This window comes from Pelodiscus sinensis, chromosome 16 (genome assembly GCF_052426305.1).
Source record: "Pelodiscus sinensis isolate ZL-2025 chromosome 16, ASM5242630v1, whole genome shotgun sequence".
Classification (NCBI taxonomy): Eukaryota; Metazoa; Chordata; order Testudines; family Trionychidae; genus Pelodiscus; species Pelodiscus sinensis.
The window spans coordinates 24,653,451-24,672,326 of record NC_143067.1 but is presented as its reverse complement, the minus strand read 5'-3'; the positions used below and the strand labels follow the sequence as shown (position 1 = coordinate 24,672,326).

Sequence of the window (18,876 nt, the reverse complement as noted above, 5' to 3'; positions counted from 1 at the left end):
TCAGAATTGGAAGCCAAGTCTCCAGAGGCAACAGGCCAGACCATGAACCCTGTCACTCATTATGCAGTTCAATAACAAATCGTAACTATGTATTTGTAGCCATTTAAAGATCTCATCAGTTACAATGACAAAGTCTTGAATAGCTGTCAGTAACCAGGCAAATATGCTGATTAATGGAAATGGAACATGGAAAACGGGACATTACCTTCCTTATTTCTTTAGCTGTAATTGTTCCAGATCTGTGCCCGGGAAGAATCCCTCAGGGCTTATCAGAGCAACCACCACAAAAGGAGAACAAAAGAAACACCAATCATTTCAAGTAAATTACAAAGATGACAAGCTGTAACCTTCAAGGAGTGAGTAGATTCCTGCAAAGGACTTGGCTGCTCTGCCTTCACATTTCCTTTTCCTTGCATCCTGGCTTCCTAGCAAATGTTCCCTCAAACAATAGAAAGTGTCATCAAAGAAACTAAACCTTTCCCTTCCTCCCACTGCTCTAGCAAAAAGGCTTGCAAGAGAACTTGGTTCCAGGACACTGCTGCATCTCCCTTACAGGTACATAAGTCACTGTACCTTATTCTTTGTATAGCAACAGTGCCTAGGAGCCAATTATGGACCGGACTCCACAGTGCTAGGTGCTGTGCAAACACAAACCCCAAAAAGGTTACAGTCTAATAAAAGGGCTACAAGTTGACCTTAACCGACATCTAGGGAATCCTCTATATCAGGACTATTCAACACGCATGCGGCTCGCGGCCTGTTTGTTTGTGACCCACAGTGCAATTTGGGTTTACATGGGGCTCAACACGCAGCCTGTGGGTAGGATCCTTTGAACATGGCCTCTGCTGGAAACACGGTCCACAACGGCAAGTCAATATAATGGTCTTCTGTTGATATGCATTTTAGTAGTTAAATTCTTGGACTGTCATTGCTCATTAAAAGTGCTGTCATATGGGTGGAAAATCGGGTAAATATTGCATTTTATTAATATCAGCAGAACTGAGTTAAATGGGGCTTGTGTGTTGGGTAGTCTTGCCTTAATCTTTGTATTCATGCCTATCAGTGTGAAAGAATCTATTTGCATATATATTTGCATGTACAGGCAGTCCCCGGGTTACGCAGATCCAACTTATGTCGGATCCGTACTTACGAACGGGGCTTTTCTCGCCCTGGAGGACGCGGGCGGTGGGACCGCCCAGATGCGCTGCGGTCCTGCCGCCAGCGTCCTCCGGGTCGAGAAAAGCTGCTCCGCGTCTCCCTGGTCTGCTGGAGGGTACCCCCCCCCCAGCAGACCAGGGAGATGCGGAGCAAAGCCGCGGAGGACACGGGCTGCGGGACCGCCCAGACGCACCGCGGTCACGCCGCCCGGGTCCTCCGTGGCTTTGCTCCACGTCTCCCCGGTCTGCTATGGGGGCCCCCAGCAGACCAGGGAGACGTGGAGCAAAGCTGTGAAGGACGCGGGTGGCAGGACTGCCCAGACGCGCCACGGACCCGCCGCCCGGGTCCTCTGCAGCTTTGCTCCGCGTCTCCCTGGTCTGCTGTGGGGCCCCCCAGCAGACCGGGGAGACGCGGAGCAAAGCCGCAGAGGATGCGGGCAGCGGGATCACGGCGCGTCTCGGTCCCGACACCCGCGTCTCCCTGGTCTGCTGGGGGGGGGGGGGGGGAGGGGTGCAGCTAGTGCAACCCCCATCCCCCGCAGCAGACCAGGCTTTTCTTGCGGATGCCTGTGGTAGAGCAGCTGCTCTGCACCAGGCGTCCCCAAGTCAGCCGCTGCTGAAACTGACCAGCGGCTGACTACAGGAAGCCCGAGGCAGAGTTACTCTGCCCCGGGCTTCCTGGAATCAGCCGCTGATCAGTTTCAGCAGCAGCTGACTTGGGGACACCTGGGGTAGAGCAGCTGGGGTGCTGCGGGGTTGGTCCCTGCAGCGCCGAGGTGCGGCGCTGCGGGGACCTACCCAGCAGCGCCCCAGCTGCTCTGTCCCAGGCGTCCAGATTCAGCCGCCGTTGAAACTGATCAGCGGCTGATTCCAGGAAGCCCGGGGCAGAGAAACCCTGCCTCGGGCTTCCTGTAGTCAGCCGCTGGTCAGTTTCAGCAGCGGCTGAATCTGGACGCCAGTTCTGACTTACGTACAAATTCAACTTAAGAACAAACCTACAGTCCCTATCTTGTACGTAACCCGGGGACTGCCTGTATATGCAACCACACTTAAGTTGCGGTCCTCGTCATGTGCTGTGAGTATCATTGTGGCCCCCAGGGTTTGCAAAATTGAGTAGCCCTGATCTATAGACGATTCCCCAGAGCAGGTGTATGCTAGGGGAATGGCTAGAATGCTATCCACTCTGGCTCTTCCTGGATGCAACAGTAGGATGGGAACCTACCGTAAGTTAAAACAGGCTCCAGATGAGGCCAGATTCCCAGAGGTTCAAAAATTGCCTGATATGTGCCCTGTGGGCTAGGCCCAAAGAGAGTTCATTACATTCTGCAAGAAAACAGCTCCTTTGAAATCAGACCCTTACATTTTAGTAACATTTTTCATCCCATGGCACATTATAAAATATTGAAATACAGCCCCATCTTTCGGGTGGACTATGGCTGTAGTTTAACAATACATGGGGAAATGAAACTGGATGTGAAATCTACACAGGTTACAAGAAGGGAAAGAAAATAATGTATTCAATTCTCAACATTCAAGGAAATTTTAGGCAGGCAGAATGTAATGATCTTAATTGGGGTTTAATGGGGAACCAGGGTTAACCCTCCTCCCCTTACAGAAAGGGTCATGGGATCTAGAATGACCAGAAGTGATCAGGACATACTGCTCCTCCAAATAAGTATTAATAGAAATTAGAGATGTCCTAAGGATCTCCTGTTTTAATAAGATAACTTCACACAATGCAGGAGAAGTAAAATCCCCACACATCATCCCAGAGAAAAACCCCTAAGGTCAAGAATGAAGAGATTTATTATTGATCACAGAAGATGGATGGTCATAAACCATATCATTGGCCAGGCTTCTGTATTTTTCATGTCTGCCATTGCCTCTCTTTATTGCACCTGTCATGGGAACAAGATACTCTGTCCCAAACCCTCCTCCGTCCTCTGTCCTTCCCCCACAGTGAGTCACCAAGAGCAGCTCATGAGTGCGGGTATACATACACAAGTTTACCTGGGAAACTTTGGTTCAGATGTATCATCTCTGTTTCCCTGAGACTACTGCTTCATTGTCCTGATGGCTAGCTACTTAATCTGCTGTCTCAGCAGCCCTGGTCAACGGATGCAGGTTACCAAGGACCTCCAGTGATTCAATGTGTCACTCCATGGAGTGACTATTGTTCTGGCTCAGCAAACCTGTGAAATTCCTCCTTGCCCATCAAACCAAGTCAGGTATGGCCCCGCCTTTTTCCTGCTAAAGTCTGAACTAAAAACTCGTTTGTTTTCACCTGCCAGGCAGTAGTTCTGAACAAAGGACTCATTTTTTATTTGATCCTTACCGGGAACATGCCTTGGGAGGCTGCAAGTCAGGGTGCTATAAAAGACTAATTTGCTGTTACTAAGAATGTGCACCAACCTGACTAACGGGATATTTGTAAACCTCTTTTGAGACACTCACCAGAGCCAGATTTCAAACTGCTCAGATGTCTTCAGCACTGCAGAGACACACTCAAGAGTTCTTACAGATAGAACAGCCTGGTATGCTGAACGGAGAGAGTCGGCAGTGGAGGGAAAGGTTCAGGTCATCAGACAGACTCCAACACTTCATCCTCCCCCCCCCCCCTCTTCCTCAACACTGCTTAGAACTCCCTTCTTTCTTCTTAAGTTTCCATCTGGGGAGACTACAGCTCAGGGAAGTCAGGTGACGTTCCTAAGTTTCCAGTGTTCCAATGACTCAGGCAGGCGCCAAAAAGCTCCCCAGACTTTGTCTGCCCCACACTCAAAAATCCAGCCAAGGAAGGAATATAATTGCTCTAAAGTTTATGTTCACATAAACACACTCTTGTTCCCCTTAGTTCCTAGCAGTGTTGGCTCTAAGATTTCCCAGCTGTGAGCGGAGTGAGTTTTGTCTTGTGCACTAACATTGTCATCATGTGCACTTGTTCAGATGTGCGCCACCAGGGCCCCAGTTTCTTTCTCTCTCTCTCTCTCTCTCTCTCACACACACACACACACACACACAAAATACCAAATCGAGAAAACTAACGAGGTGCATGACTCTGTGGTACAGGAATCAGGGGTGCAGGGGGTGGGAGATATGGGGTGGCTCAGGGGGTGCAGGATTCAGGGTGGGGGAAACGCAGGATCAAGGGCTGAGAGGTCAGGGAAGTGACATCTCCTCACTGGGGGGGAGGCTGGAGCTAGGCTGCCCATTCTTGCGGGGGTGGGCCCAGGACTGGGCTGCCCAGGAAGCTGTTCCCTGGGGGGGAAGCGGGGCTGGGGTGCCCAGCTCCCTCAACAGGTAGGCAAGGGGTGAGCTGGGACTGCGCTTCCCAGCAGTCCCAACCAGCTGGCCAGCAGCTCCTGGGGTAAGAGTTCCAGGGCTACTGGCTGGCGGCTGCTCACCTGGCTGGTGCTGCTGCTGAGAGCCAGGGGGTATGGTTTGGGGGCCACGTAGTGGCTCTGGCCCCAGCCCAGAGCAGGTGCTGCCGCCACCCACCACTTGGCAACTCCAGTTCCGGCTGGAGCCGCCCAACCAGCCGCTGCCCACAACTGCCTGACCAGCCTCCTGCCATCACGTGGCAGCTCTGGTTCTGGCTGGGGCCACCTGAACAGCCGCCGCTCACTACGAGGCAGCTCCAGTCCCAGCTGGGACTGCCCAACCAGCCACCCCCTGCCACATGGTGTCTCCAGTCCTGGCCAGGGCCACTCAACCATCTGCCTCCTACCAGGCAGCAGCTCCAGTCCCAGCTGGAGCTGCCTGACCAAGCTGCCCCTGCCATGTGTCTGCTCCGCTGCCTGCGGTTGCCCCACTAACCACCTCTTGCCCTGTCGTGGCTCCAATCCCAGCTGGGACCACCTGCCGCTTGACACATGGCTCCAATCCTGGCTGGGCTGTGGCGTCCTGCCCGCCGTAGCGGGAACTGTGGCTGGTGAGGCTGCCCCAGCAGGGACAATCTTACTGTGCACCGACACCAGCCAGAGCAAATGGAGGCAGGGCAGGCCAGCCGCTCACACAAAGCGGCCCCACCAGAACCCACCAGGCCACCAGTCACCTTCCTGTCCAGCAGAAAGTGAGAGGTTGTGAGTGCTGCTGCGTGGCTCTGAAGGCAAGTTAGGCAGGCCTACACATTTTTGTGCATGGCTGTGCAGGCATGCAGCTTCGAGGGAACCCTGGTCCCTTGATAACATGTACAGCTGATGAGCCATAAAGACAATATCTTCAGCAGCGTGGAGGGCTGAAGATTCATTTTGTTAGCACTCTGTTTTAAAAAAATGACTCACTAACATACTATCATCTAATTACACTGTGGCCTCTGCTTCGCTAAAGCGTCTCAAACATATTCTGGTATGAAATGTGCCTTCTTGTTCATGACCTGTCTCTCTGATATGTGCAGAACTATTTGTTTTTTACTGGTTTTTTATTTACTAGCATGAACTGTGCACATGCAGTTAAAGATGCCATCCTGACATCTCTGGAGACTGATATTCTCTCTCTCATTATCCCCTGAATAGGCGCAGTTTTGATTTTCCCAACACTGCCCTGCACCTAACATGGAGGCACTTCTAAGGGCAAAAAGATCATTCAACCTTGGTCTATTCCATCATGGCATCTCTGCCAATTCTGTTAGCAGAGTTATTGCACTAATCCAGGTAAACTGTGGGGTTGGATTTTGTGATCTGGACAGCTGTACATTGGTGACTGGAGTGATACCAACTGAACTGACTACAAGCAAGTCACCAAACAGCTCTCAGATGGTAACAACCTGAAGATGAGCTCTGTGTAAGCACTGAAACTTGCTCTCAAACAGAAGTTGATCCAATAAAAGACATTACCTCATCCACCTTGTCTTGGTAACACCCTTGATGTTACCAAACTTGGGCTGCATTACAATGCGTGCTGAGATGTGTGCATTTCATCAACTCAAACTTATGTGAGCAATTCCAAAGCCTAAACTCCTCAGACCAAAGGTTACTTCCAGCAATACAGAAGATACACCAGTTGACCTTGTCTGCAGCAAGGCAGAAATTCACAAGAAAAGGGGCTTGCTTTTCTTCTGGAGTTGTTATCCTAACACATCGTTTGAATCCTGCAGAATATATGGGTGGTGCTTCCAACTCTGCACTACGGATGTAAAGGACTAGCTGACTATCTGATAAGCAAATGCTTATTGGATAGTCGACAGGATAATTGACTAGTTGCTCCCTCCCCCCTTGCTGCCTCTATCAGATACCAGCTGACCCTGGGCTCAGTGCGGCGCTGCCACTTTGAACCCCCCAGCAGGAGCTCTTGTGCATTTCAAAGTGGAAGTACCCGGGGGAGGAGCCTAGAGTCAGCGGGACTTCCCGCTGGCCCTGGACTCCACGCAGCGTTCCAACTTTGAAATGCACAAGAGCCCCTGCTGGGACTCTTGTACATTTCTAAGTGGAACGCAGAAATTTCCACTGACTACTCAACTAGTAAATTAATCGCTAGTTAACATCCCTACTCCACACTACTTGAACCAGATTTACAGGAACAATATTTCTTTCACAAGAACAGAATCTTTTATATTATTTATAAGACAGCAAATCCTAGCCTCACAACTTTCAATATTTAGCAGTCTAAAAAACATCCAAGGGGGTTTCTAACAATTTAGGGCTAAATCCTGGCAACCCAAATTCAAGAATCTAGAGATTCTGCAACCTTGATTTCTGCTTCTACGAATAGTCCCATTGATATCAATGAGGCTGCTTGCATGAGTCAGTCCTACTCAGTAGAATAAAGGCTGCAGAATTAAGCCCTCAATTTTTACACCATCTGATTCCTTACTCAGGCAGACCTGTTGGAGGTGTCTATGCACTGAAGTCAATGGGGAGTTTTGTCTGATTAAAATTAAGTAAAAACTGAATAAAGTCCTTGGGATTTGACCTGTAAGTAATTAGCTAAAAATAGCAAAGTAGAGAGGGACCATTCTGTCTGCTATCTTCATTCCTTTAACCATTGGTGCACAACTCACCTCCCTCCTCTCGACCCTCTTTCTTTGCTCTCCCTTGATTTTTCAATCAGAGATAGGTTTAAGATGTCTCTGCCTCCATCCTGAACATTACAGTGAAAATGAAGGAAGTCCTATTTGCTGACATTTTCCTGTAAAAATTTTTACTTTTCACTTTTCTTTAAAATAATGAAAATTTTGGTCTGAAAGGTTGACATTTTCAGGTTTTGGCCAAAAAATTTTCACTTTTGACAAAAAATATTCTCTATGGAAGGCAATTGATCAAAAACCAAATTTGCTGTTGACAATCACCAGAAAAAATTTCAACCAGCTCTAATTTTAATTCACTCAGAGCACAGTTAATTGTATTAATGAGGAACCAATGTTAATGAAGGGTTTCCTTAAGCCAATCCATTTTTAAGTTCATGGAGTTTTTAGTCACAGGAATTTCTGTAATTTTTCTGCATAAATGCTGTAATTTCCCCCCAAAAACAGAACAAACCTCCCAGTCCCTCATTAGCATATTTTCTGCCGCAAAAACTTGTAGTGTAGACGTAGCCTCTGTGAATAGCTCCATTGAAATAGCATGTCTTATAGACAAAGGTATTCTGTGTAAATAAGTGTGGCAGAATCTGGCGCTACCCAGGGGCACACTCTTGCTGTTTCAAACAGTGTCCTCCTTTCACTGTCTCCTCTCTTTTTCTTGTATTCATTTCTTACGCCATGTCTGTATTTAGATGGTCTAGTAAGTCCTTCCAGACAGAAATCTTCTCTGTGTATTGTGTGTGATGCCTAGTACAAATTTGGGTGCTATAAAGCAAATAGGGTTGCCAGATGGTTTAACCAAAAATGCTGAACACTCTTCCAAAAAAACAAAACAAAACAAAACAAAAAAAACCAACACCGTTGAGAAAAAAAAGGGGGGGGGGGGGCAGATCAAAGTTGTTGAGGGAAAAAAAAAAAAGGACCCCGACAGTTATTAAGCAAAAAAATACAAAAAAAATCAGCATGGCCGCTTTAAGGCTTTGGGTTTTTGTTTTTTTTTTTGCCGGTGGCCATCTTGTTTTCTTACTCTGTGCGGGAAGAGAGCTCCCCTGCGGAACCAGGTAAGTGGGGAGGAGGGGAGATCAGGAGGCTGAGGAGGGGTCCAGGAAGAGTCCGGGGGCTGGGCCTGGTTGGGTTGCCAGGTGTCTGGTATTTTCGCCTCCTGGCAGGGAAGGGAAAAAGAATCAGAAAATACTGGACATTTTAGGTGTCCAATATTTTCTGATTTCTTTCCCTGCCAGGAGGCAAAAATGTCGGACTGTCCGAGTTAATACCGGACACCTGGCAACCCTAAAAGCAAATAACAGTATTTTCAAACTAAGGAAAACAGGTCTAGTTCTGCTGTAAATCTAGAGCAGGGGTTCTTACACTTTATTGCATGGCAACCCTCTTTCAACAACAAAAATTACTATATGACTCCAGGAGAAGGGACCAAAACCTGAGTCCACCTGAGCTCCACCACCAGGGTGGAGGTTGGGAAACAAAGCCCAAGAGCTTCAATCCCCTGTAACATAGCCCCGCCAACCAGGAATAATGCCATGGATCCTCAGCTTCAGCACCACATACTGGGGGCTCTGGCTTTGGCCCCAGCCAGTCTAAGCCAGTCCAAGTGACACCATTAAAACATGGTTGGGACCCACAGTTTGAGAACTGCTGATCCAGAGCATTTCCCTTGAAATTCTGGGCCTGATTTTCCATTGCCTTGTGTAGTCATTTACACCAAATCAGAATTGTAGCAGGTTACACTGATGTCATACTGTTCTGCAAGTGACGGAACAAGGTACAGGTCCATAAATAATCAGGCCCATGGGATTCCCTTCAGATTTACAACAGTATGACAGAGCAAAACTGTCAAACTAATTTTAGCCAGTATTAACCCAAGGATATGCATTATTACCTAAAGGCCTAACTATGTGCGTACTTTTGTGCCTTTGTTTATAAGTTTAAATATTCTCCTTTTGTGCGCCATTCTGTCCCTGTCTCTCTCATTTAGATTTCATCTGATGATCTTTGGAGAACAACGAGAAGTCCTGTGGCACCTTATAGACTAACAGATTTATTGGAGCATAAGCTTTCGTGGGCAAAATCCCACTTCGTCAGATGCATGTAGTGGAAATTCCAGAGGCAGGTATAAATATACAGGCACCTGAAAAGAAAGGAGTACCAATCAAGAGGAAGGCCAGAGATAACGAGGTCAATTCAGTCAGGAAGGATGTGGCCCACTTCTAGCAGCTGATGTGGAGGTGTGAAAACCAAGAGAGGAGAAACTGTTTTTGTAGTTGGCTACCCATTCACCGTCTTTGTTTAATTCTAAATTGATAGTGAATCATATGATTTCTAGGATGAGGATGGCTTGTTCTCATTTCATTTGCAAATTTGACACTATTATAAACCTATTTCTGAGACACTGAAAACTGCTCACCAGACTTGTCTGAAAGATCTGAGCATGATGTATAATACTTGCCTTTCCAACCTTTGTGGCCAGTCTGGCAGAAATTTCACAAAGATAGCTCCAGGCAGGAAAGAGTATGGTTTTGGCACAGCAATGTGCAGCTAATAAGTTAGCAAACAAATAACACCTTTTTCTCACTCTCACTCTCTCACACACACACACACACACACACACACACACACACACACACACACCAGTAGATTTCAAAGTGCTTTACAGTTTTTAATGTAATTAGCATCACAATACCACTGCAGGGTAGGAGACTCAGAAAGGCTAAGTAACTTGCCCAAGGTCACAAAGGAAATCCATGGCAAAGCAGGGAACTAAACCAGGTCTCCCATGGTCTAGGCCAGTACCCTAATCACTGGACCCTCCTTGCTACTTCTACTAAGACCACCCTGTGACGGGGCAGCACCCGCGCCCCACACTAACCCAGCGCCGTCCCCGGTGTGCTGGGGCGAACCGGCGGCCTTGCGCCGGTTCCTGCCCTGCACAGCTTATTCCAGCCAGGCAGGAAGGATGGGGAGCTGACAAAGCCCCGCGGCACCGGATGGCGCAGGCGCCCTGGCGGGGCAGCGCCACCCGGCGTAGGAGGCGGCCCCGCCCAGCCACGGGAGAGGTCATCGCGGCGGGACACTCAAAAGGAGCACCGCCGCCAGCCAGGAGAGGGTAATGAGCAGCAGGACACCGGGTGGCCGGACAGAGGCACCTCAGGCCCCGTCTGCAGAGACCCTCAGAACCAAGCAGTCATGGCGACGCGGTGAGGAAGGTAGGAAGCGACCCAGGGCAGGGTGCTGGAACCCAGGGGGTTGGTGTGTTTAGGGGACTCCCTCCCCCACCAATCAGGACTGGGGGCAGAATCTCCCAGACCTTAGGGCCCTGGGTCGGGGCTCGGAGTGAGGGTGGGCCCGAGCCTCCCTACCTCTCCCTGCCGATGCAGATGCCACTAAGTCCCTACTAACGATGGACTGACCCTGCCGGACTCGGGGCAGGGCATCGGGATGACCGGGGAGCACGAGGGGTAGAGACCTTGGGTGAGGGAAGACGGAGGGGAGGGGCAGAGGCCCTGCGCGGCCCTGAGTGGGGGTCGCACTGATGCAACGCCCCTCCACGCACCCCTTATTCTCTTTCCACACTCAAGTTTCTTTCAAACACCCTTCCAGACATGAGAGGAGGGGCAGATACCTACCCTTAGGGTTTTGCATGCATGTGTCTAAATGATCAGTTCCTAAAGCCTAACATTTTCAGTGGAAAGACCCAGCTTGAGGTCAGAATGTTTGATCACTGACTGCTCCCAAAATGTTGGGAGTGAAGGCCATTTCCCACTGCTTGGAGTATCCAGGAAGAGCTTGTATTGGGGAAGGAAAGCAGAATTCCTGAGTTCTCAGGGGGTTCTTTGGAAATGTCTATAGTTCTTGCTTCTCTAAAGGTTCTCTGGCAAGTACTGTCTCTTGAGGTGAAAACCTGACAGCAGGTGATATTCTGCAGGGATGGGATGAAGCATGTCACCCATCTTGCCAGCCTCACTTCATTCTTAAATTTTTAAAAGGGACAACTATGAAGAAAGATCCTCATTAAGAAAATGTTAACAAGGATAAAGCAAAAACATTGTTCTTTAACAGGGAGAGGGGAAAAGGCTCTAATTTATGTAGTTGGAGCTTCAAATTACAGGAGGTTTTGAAATGTCACCCACAGTATTATTAGCTCTGGTCTATTATCTCTCTGGTCTATTAACTCTGTGGTCTTTTTTCTTGTCCATATTATTCATGTCGTAAGGTTGTTCCCTATGATTTATTCCAGTCTGACTTTTTCTTCAAATATTCCCTTTTAAAGGCACAAGATTTTTGGCAGATTCTAGGTCAGAGAGAGGCTGCATTTGTAGTAAAAAAGCAAACGCAGTTCTGCAGAAAGTAGCAGCTCAAAGTGTGAGGACAGGACACTTGTGCCCTTTATAGACAGCAGACCCCTGGAGCATGTGATGGCTACTTTTATGTCCCCTGAACATTTAAGATAGGGTCAAGTCCAAGAGAGGAAGGCATGGGCAGCTGCCAGGTTTATGATTTCTAGGATGAGGATGGCATCCAAGAACAATCCACTTGTTCTCCAAAGATCATCAGATGAAATCTAAATGAGAGAGAGGAATGGAGCGCAAAGAGGAAGAATATTTAAATTTATAATCAAAGGCACAAAAGTATGCACACAGGCCTTTGCACAAACCCAGGGAAGGGCAGAAGATTTAACATCTTACTGTTTGCTCAGGGCCTGTGTTGCAACTGTCTTTACTCAGTTAAGATTCACTATTCGTGTAAAGACACTGGCTTAAGAAAGGAAAGGCTGCAAACTGCCCAGTTCCCTCCCCCACTAGTGTAGGACTTTCTGCCCTTCACTGTGTTTGTGCTTCTTACCCAGGAGAGAAAAATCAGATGACACCTAGCAGTGCAACTGCTAATTAGCAATGACCAGGTTACATGGACACATTCCTTAAGGCCACTAATTATGACGTGGGAACCTAAAATCTACTTGCACTCTTCCTTATTCTGGGAGGGCACATCTAGGCAGCACCCTTATCTCAGAATAAGCTACACAAAATGCGCACCTTATTTCGAGCTTATTTTGAGATAATCTATTTTGAAATTTGGCGCTGTATACACAGCACCAAATTTCAAAAAAGAGCACCATTCTGACAAGTCCCTTCATCCTCGTGGAAGAAAGAGTTACTCACCTTGTGCAGTAATGGTAGTTCTTCGAGATGTGTCCCCATGGGTGCTCCACTCTGGGTGCTGGTGCGTCCTTGCGCCAGCGACTGGAGACTTTTATAGCTGTTTCTGCCGCGGCGCGCAGGCGCCGTGGCGCCCTCTAGTGTCATTGGAACTGAAGGGGCGCCTGCGTGCACGCGGCTCCTCCGTTGCTTCTCTACCTGCCAGAGTATAGGCTCCAAGCAGGGGAAGGAGGGAGGGTAGTGGAGCACCCACGGGGACACATCTCGAAAAACTACCGTTACTGCACAAGGTAAGTAACTCTTTCTTCTCCTTCAAGTGGTCCCCGTGGATGCTCCACACTGGGTGACTACACAGCAGTTGTCGGCTCACGGAGGTGGGTTTGGAGCCGTGTGGTAGTAACTGTGGATAACACAGCTTGTCCAACCGCCATAGAGGATGCTATCGAGGTGGAAAGAGCATAGTGTTGCGCAAACGAGTGATCAGATGACCAGGTAGCAGCATTGCAAATGTCCTGCAGTGGAATGTTATGAAGAAAAGCGGTCGTGGAAGCTACCGCTCTAGTGGAATGAGCTGTGATAGCTCCAGGTAAGTCCTTGTCATATAGGGTATAGCAAGTTTTAATGCAGGATGTAATTCATTTAGAGATTATCTGAGATGAGACTGCTTGTCCTTTAGATCTTTCAGCGTAAGAGATGAAAAGTCTAGGCGAGACTCGCCAGGGTCTCGTGCGATCTATGTAAAACGCCAATGCTCGTTGGATGTCGAGGGTGTGCCACGCAGTCTGGATCGGGTCCGTGTGTGGTTTCAGAAAGAAGGCAGGTAAGTGTATGGGTTCATTCACGTGGAAGGGGGAGGGTACTTTAGGGAGGAACTTAGGGTGGGGTCGGAGTATCACCCTGTCCTTTTAAAATACGGTGTATGGAGGGTCAGCCATTAAGGCTGCAAGTTCACTCACTCTCCTACTGGAGGTAATGGCGACAAGGAAGGCTACTTTCATAGACAAGTGAGACCAGGAGCAGGTAGCTATTGGTTCAAACGGAGGTTTTGTAAGGCTCTTAAGGACATGGTTCAAGTCCCAAATGGGGACTGGTGGCTGGACCGGAGGGAAGGTATTCTGAAGACCTTTAAAGAAACGCTTGGTCAGTGGGTCAGCGAGAAAGGAAGCGCCTTGCGGAGAATGGTGAAAAGCCGCTATGGCCGCGGCATGTACCTTGATAGTACTAAGAGCTAGGCCGGACTGTTTCAGAGAGAGCAGATAGTCCAATAAGGTATGTATAGGAGCAAGGTGTGGTGGACTCGCATGGGTTTGAGCGTACCATTGGGAGAAACACGTCCACTTATACAGGTAGGTTTTCCTGGTGGAACGTCTTCTACTATTAATTAGTATGTGTTCACATGTTCTGAGCAGGCAGTTTCGGCATCCTGGAGCCATGAAGGAGCCAGGCCTGGAGCTTGAGCTTGAGGACGAGGACGTTTGGGTGAAGGGTCCGACCGTGATTCTGTGAGAGGAGGTCGTGATGTGAAGGGAAGGGATATGGGTCCGTCACCATCATCTTGAGGAGGTAAGGGTACCACGTTTGTCTGGGCCACGCGGGTGCCACTAGAATAACCAGCGCTCGGTCCGTTCTGATCTTGTTGAGGACTCTGTGTAGGAGTGGGAAGGGGGGGAAGGCGTACAGGAGGGAGGCGTTCCATGTGATGGAAAAGGCGTCTCCGAGGGAACTTCTCCCTAGGGCTCCTCTGGAGCAGTAGAGGTGGTACTTTCGGTTGTTCTTTGTGGCGAAGAGGTCCACTTCCGGTTGGCCCCAGTGAAGGAAGATCGGAGTGAGGGCGCGTCTGTCGATCTCCCACTCGTGCTGGTCCATGAATGTACGGCTTAGCATGTCTGCTGTGACGTTGAGTATTCCGGGAAGATATAGAGCCGAAGGGGTGACTCCGTGTGAGAGGCACCAGGTCCAGAGTTCGGTGGCTTCTGAGCACAGGGAAGGGGATTGAGCGCCACCCTGACGGTTGATGTAGTACACGCAGGTGGTATTGTCCGTCATAATGGTGATGGTCTTGTGAGCTATATGCTGAGTGAAGTATTGGCATGCATATCTGACTGCCCGTAAGTCGAGGAGATTGATGTGGAGTGTTTGCTCCATAAAATGACCATTTGCCTTGGGCTGTGATGTTCCCCAGATGAGCTCCCCATCCAATGAGTAAGGCATCTGTTATAAGTGGAAGGTGGACGTTGAAAGGGAACACTGTGCAGCATATTTTGAGGAATTGTCCACCAGAGCAGGGAATTGATAATGCGTGGTGGGATGGTGACGGACTTGGAGAGTTGGTCTCTGAAGGGTCTGTAAACCGTTGCGAGCCAGGACTGAAGAGGTCTCGTGAAGTCTGGCTAAACTGATGACGTAGGTCATAGAGGCCATATGCCCGAGGATTCTGAGGCAGTGGTGGACCGTGACAGTAGGTACTGCTTGTGTTGTTCGGACAAGGTCGCAGATTGTCGCAAACCTGTGATCGGGAAGGGTGGCCCTTGCTGCGACTGTGTCGAAGAGGGCGCCTATGAACTCCAGTCTCTGTGTTGGGCGTAGAGTGGATTTTGCGTAATTTACGTGAAACCCGAGACTGAGTAAAAGGGCTATTGTGGTGTCTGTCATGGCCTTCGTTTCATCGAAAGACGCACCTTTTATGAGGCAATTGTCCAGGTACGGGAATATTATGACGCCTTGGTGTCGAAGAGAGGCCATTATGACTGACAGGGTTTTGGAGAATACCCTGGGGGCTGTGGACAGACCAAACGGGAGCACCCTGTATTGGTAGTGTTGGGTACCCACTGTAAATCGGAGGAAGCGTCTGTGAGCAGGATGAATTGTAATATGGAAATATGCATCCTGGAGGTCAAGAGCCAAAAGCCAATCGTGTTGATCGAATGCAGGAATGATAGTTGAGAGGGTAACCATCTTGAAGCGGTGGTATGTGATGTATTTGTTGAGGCGCCTGAGGTCTAGGATGGGGCGCCAACCTCCTGTCTTCTTCTGGATTAGGAAGTACATTGAGTAAAAGCCCCGGCCTCAGAATTGTGTTGGTACGTGTTCTACTGCGCCCAATTGAATAAGGTGTGAAACCTCTTGTAGGAGGACGGCTTCATGAGAGGGGTCCCTGAGAAGGGATGGGGTAGGAGGGTGGTTGGGCGGAATAGAGGTAAAGGGGATGATGTAGCCGGACTGGACCAAGTTCAAGACCCATTTGTCCGAGGTAATGAGGGACCATTGGTGGAAAAACGCTCGGAGGGGGTGGTGGAACTGAAGCGTAGTAGTTGGACATGACGGTGGATTGGCTTCCTGGCTCTCGACCTGACCTTCAAACCTGCTGCTTGCCGGATGGGGGATGGGGTGTGGCGTGTTGTTGCTGTTGTCGCTGTGGTCTACGACGCTGGGGTCTCTGCTTGCAGAAATCATACCTGGGTTGTTGGCGGACCGGTTCTCTCGATCGTTGATAAGGTTGGTATCTGGTTCTCCTAAATGGAGGAGTGTACATTCCTAGGGTCCTAAGGGTTGTACGGGAGTCCTTCATAGAATGCAACACCTCATCGGTCTTAGGTGCAAAGAGGTTGGTCCAATCGAAGGGTAAGTCCTCGACCTTTTGTTGGAGATCCCTAGGTACCCCGGATGCTTGTAGCCATGACATTCGGCGGAGCACTATAGCCGAGGCCGTAATTCGAGCCACAGTGTCTGCCACGTCCATAGCGGACTGCAAAGCTGTGTGGGAAATGGTGTGGCCTTCCTGCATAATACTGAGCAGGGTTGACCGTTTATGCTCCGGGAGGTGCAGGAGGAGGTCCTGGAGCTTTGAATAGTTGGCATGATCATAATCCGCAAGCATAGCAGTGTAGTTGGCCGCCCTAAGGAGCAATGTGGACGAGGAATAAACCTTTCAGCCCATAATGTCCACCTTTTTGTGGTCTCTGTCCTGTGGGGTTGTTCTTAAGTTAGGCTGTTTACCCTTGTGACGTACTGAATCCACTACTAGGGAGTTAGGGGGTGGGTGGGTGAAAAGAAAGTCCATATTCTTTGGAGCGATGAAGTATTTGTGGTCTGCTCTCTTATTTGTTGGAGTGACAGATGCCGGGGTCTGCCAAATATTGTCGGCCGGGTCCATAATGGCCTCATCCATAGGGATGGCAATTTTGGAGGCAGTTGGGGGTTGAAGCGTACGAAGGAGCTGGTATTGTTTGACCTGCACCTCTTGGAGATCTCTTTCCTGGGCTACAGCAACTCTTTTGAACAATTCCTGAAACTTTTTTATATCGTCTCCCGAGGGTGGGGCATCGGTGATGACCGCTTCGTCTGGGGAGGAGGAGGAGTAGTGTAGCAGAGATCTGGTCTCACCCTCAGAGAGGGATTCATGACCGCCTGAGGGAGCTGGAGAATTCAGCTCTGTGGCCGATGTTGTAGCAGGAGGGGTGGCCTGGAAGTGGTAGAAGAGGGTCGATGGTGACTCTTCTTTGGATGTGAATCCCAGGGTTGCCATTGGGTGGCATATGGCGGGGGTGGATAGGCATAATGCTGTGCATACCATGGATGCAGAGGGGGAGGGTATGCATATTGAACCGCAGGCATTTGCCAGGATGGAGGTCTGTGAGCCGGGCTAGAGTGTTGCGATGAGAACCTGCTCCTGGGTTCAGTGCTGATGTAACTAGCTGAACGAAAGCGGCCGAGGAGGGCTGAGATCTCACTGAGTGGATAGAGGAACCCGGGGACGGCGGTGCCGAAGAGGCGTGGCTCTGCACCGGGGATCGGTACCGGTACTGGCTTTGAGACGGTGCCGAGCGGTGTGGTCTCGGTGGTAACGGCGTCGTTATCGAGGAGGTTGTAGGTGCCGAGGTTCGTTCTGGCACCGAAATGCTAGAAGGTGGATTATCGGTACGGGCCTTTTTCGGTGCCGAGCCCGGTGCCGTTTTGGCCTGCTTCGGTGCCGAGTGCTCTCTCGACGGCGCCGTCGGTGCCGAGGACGGCTTAGGTGCCGTAGCGGTCAGAGCTGCTGATTTTTGTTTTGGCTCAGAATGAGCTCTCTTGTGCGGTGCCTACGTCTTAGATCGCGACACACCGGAGGTTCCCGGCGTGTCCTCCGTGTTAACCTGCGATGCTGACGGTGCCGAGGATATGGACGGTGTCGGAGAGAGCCCGGTCTTTGACACCGCAGAAGAGGAGTGGGTAGGGGGTTGGTTTTTCTCCATACCCTTAGTTGGTTGTGGCGGCCTAGAGAGCGAAGGCGAGTCCTCTGAGGAGGGATGGAGCGACTTCTCATATAAGAGAGTCCTCAGTCTATTGGCTCGGTCACGGCGGGCCCTTGCTGTCAATTTAGAGCAGTGCAGGCACTTTTGCGTCTGGTGCGCCTCCCCGAGGCACTTAATACAGGTGGAGTGTCCGTCGGACGCCGGCATGGCATCCCGACATGTCTCGCAACGTTTGAAGCCCAGCAAGCCGGGCATGAAGGGTTGGGGGAAAAGCGGCAAGCCGTGATGAGAACAATAGTAAACAAAAAAAATTTTTTTTTTTAAATAACTAGCCGAGGGGTGGGGGGGGGGGGGGGAGTAGGGTTCAAAAACTTGGTTGATGAGGTAACTAGGGGTAAAACGAAGAATTTAACTGTTTTTTTCCGCAGAAAGTAAGGCGAACAGAGGGCTCCGTCTGCTGCTGAGGACGGTAGAGAAGGAACTGAGGAGCCGCGTGTGCGCAGGTGCCCCTTCAGTTCCAACGACACTAGAGGGCGCCACGGCACCTGCGCGCCGCGGCAGAAACAGCTAGAAAAGTCTCCGGTCACCGGCGCGAGGACACACCAGCACCCAGAGTGGAGCACCCATGGGGACCACTCGAAGGAGAATGAGGTTTACCAGGACATCGGAATAGTGCGCCTGTTATTTTGATTACATTTCGAAATAACGGGCATGCTGTCAAGACGCTGAAAACACTATTTCAGGACACCAGACGTCTCCTGAAATAGTGCCGCAGAGTAGACGTACCTGAAGAGTTGGAGGCAATTCAAACACTCCCAGCTGTGGGGGAAGCAGTGCTAGGGTTGCCAGGTGTCTGGTTTTGAACCGGACAGTCCAGTATTTGAGCTTTCTTTCCAGGAAACAAATTGAGAAAATACCGGACATATAAATGTCCAGTATTTTCTAATTAAGTTAGTTTTATTATTATGAGCAGGGCTTGACAAGCGAGGCAAGCCCCGCTCACCAGCCGCGTGGTTTGGCACACTGCACATGCGCAGACCGCGCTGCAGCGCTGTGCTGGGCTAAAATCTACACCCCATGGGCGAGTAGATTGCTGTAATTGTCGAGCCCTGATTATGAGTATCAGTACGTAGTTGCATACTGCCTGGCTGGTAGATACACACTCAACACACTCACGCAGTGTGAGTATCTAGCAGCCAGGCAGTACGCAACTACGCAGTCGAGAGGAGTGGGGTGGGGCCGGGGAGGGAGGGAAGGGCCGGGGCTGGACTTGCCCGTGCGCTCTGCCAGGACCATGCGCG

General features: G+C 50.0%; 1 protein-coding gene and 1 long non-coding RNA gene across 3 annotated transcripts in view; one reads left to right on the top strand and one right to left on the bottom strand.

Annotated features, from left to right (window-relative positions):
• Positions 1 to 18,876, bottom strand: part of NEURL1B (neuralized E3 ubiquitin protein ligase 1B) — a 255,494-nt gene that overhangs the window by 76,251 nt on the left and 160,367 nt on the right. The window lies entirely within an intron of this gene.
• Positions 12,623 to 18,876, top strand: part of LOC149523512 (uncharacterized) — a 34,565-nt gene continuing 28,311 nt past the window's right edge. For both annotated transcript variants that reach the window (XR_016346959.1, XR_016346958.1), the window contains exons 1-3: positions 12,623 to 12,930; positions 13,021 to 13,164; positions 13,754 to 13,907. This is a non-coding gene — a long non-coding RNA (uncharacterized LOC149523512). The remainder of the gene's footprint in view (positions 12,931 to 13,020; positions 13,165 to 13,753; positions 13,908 to 18,876) is intronic.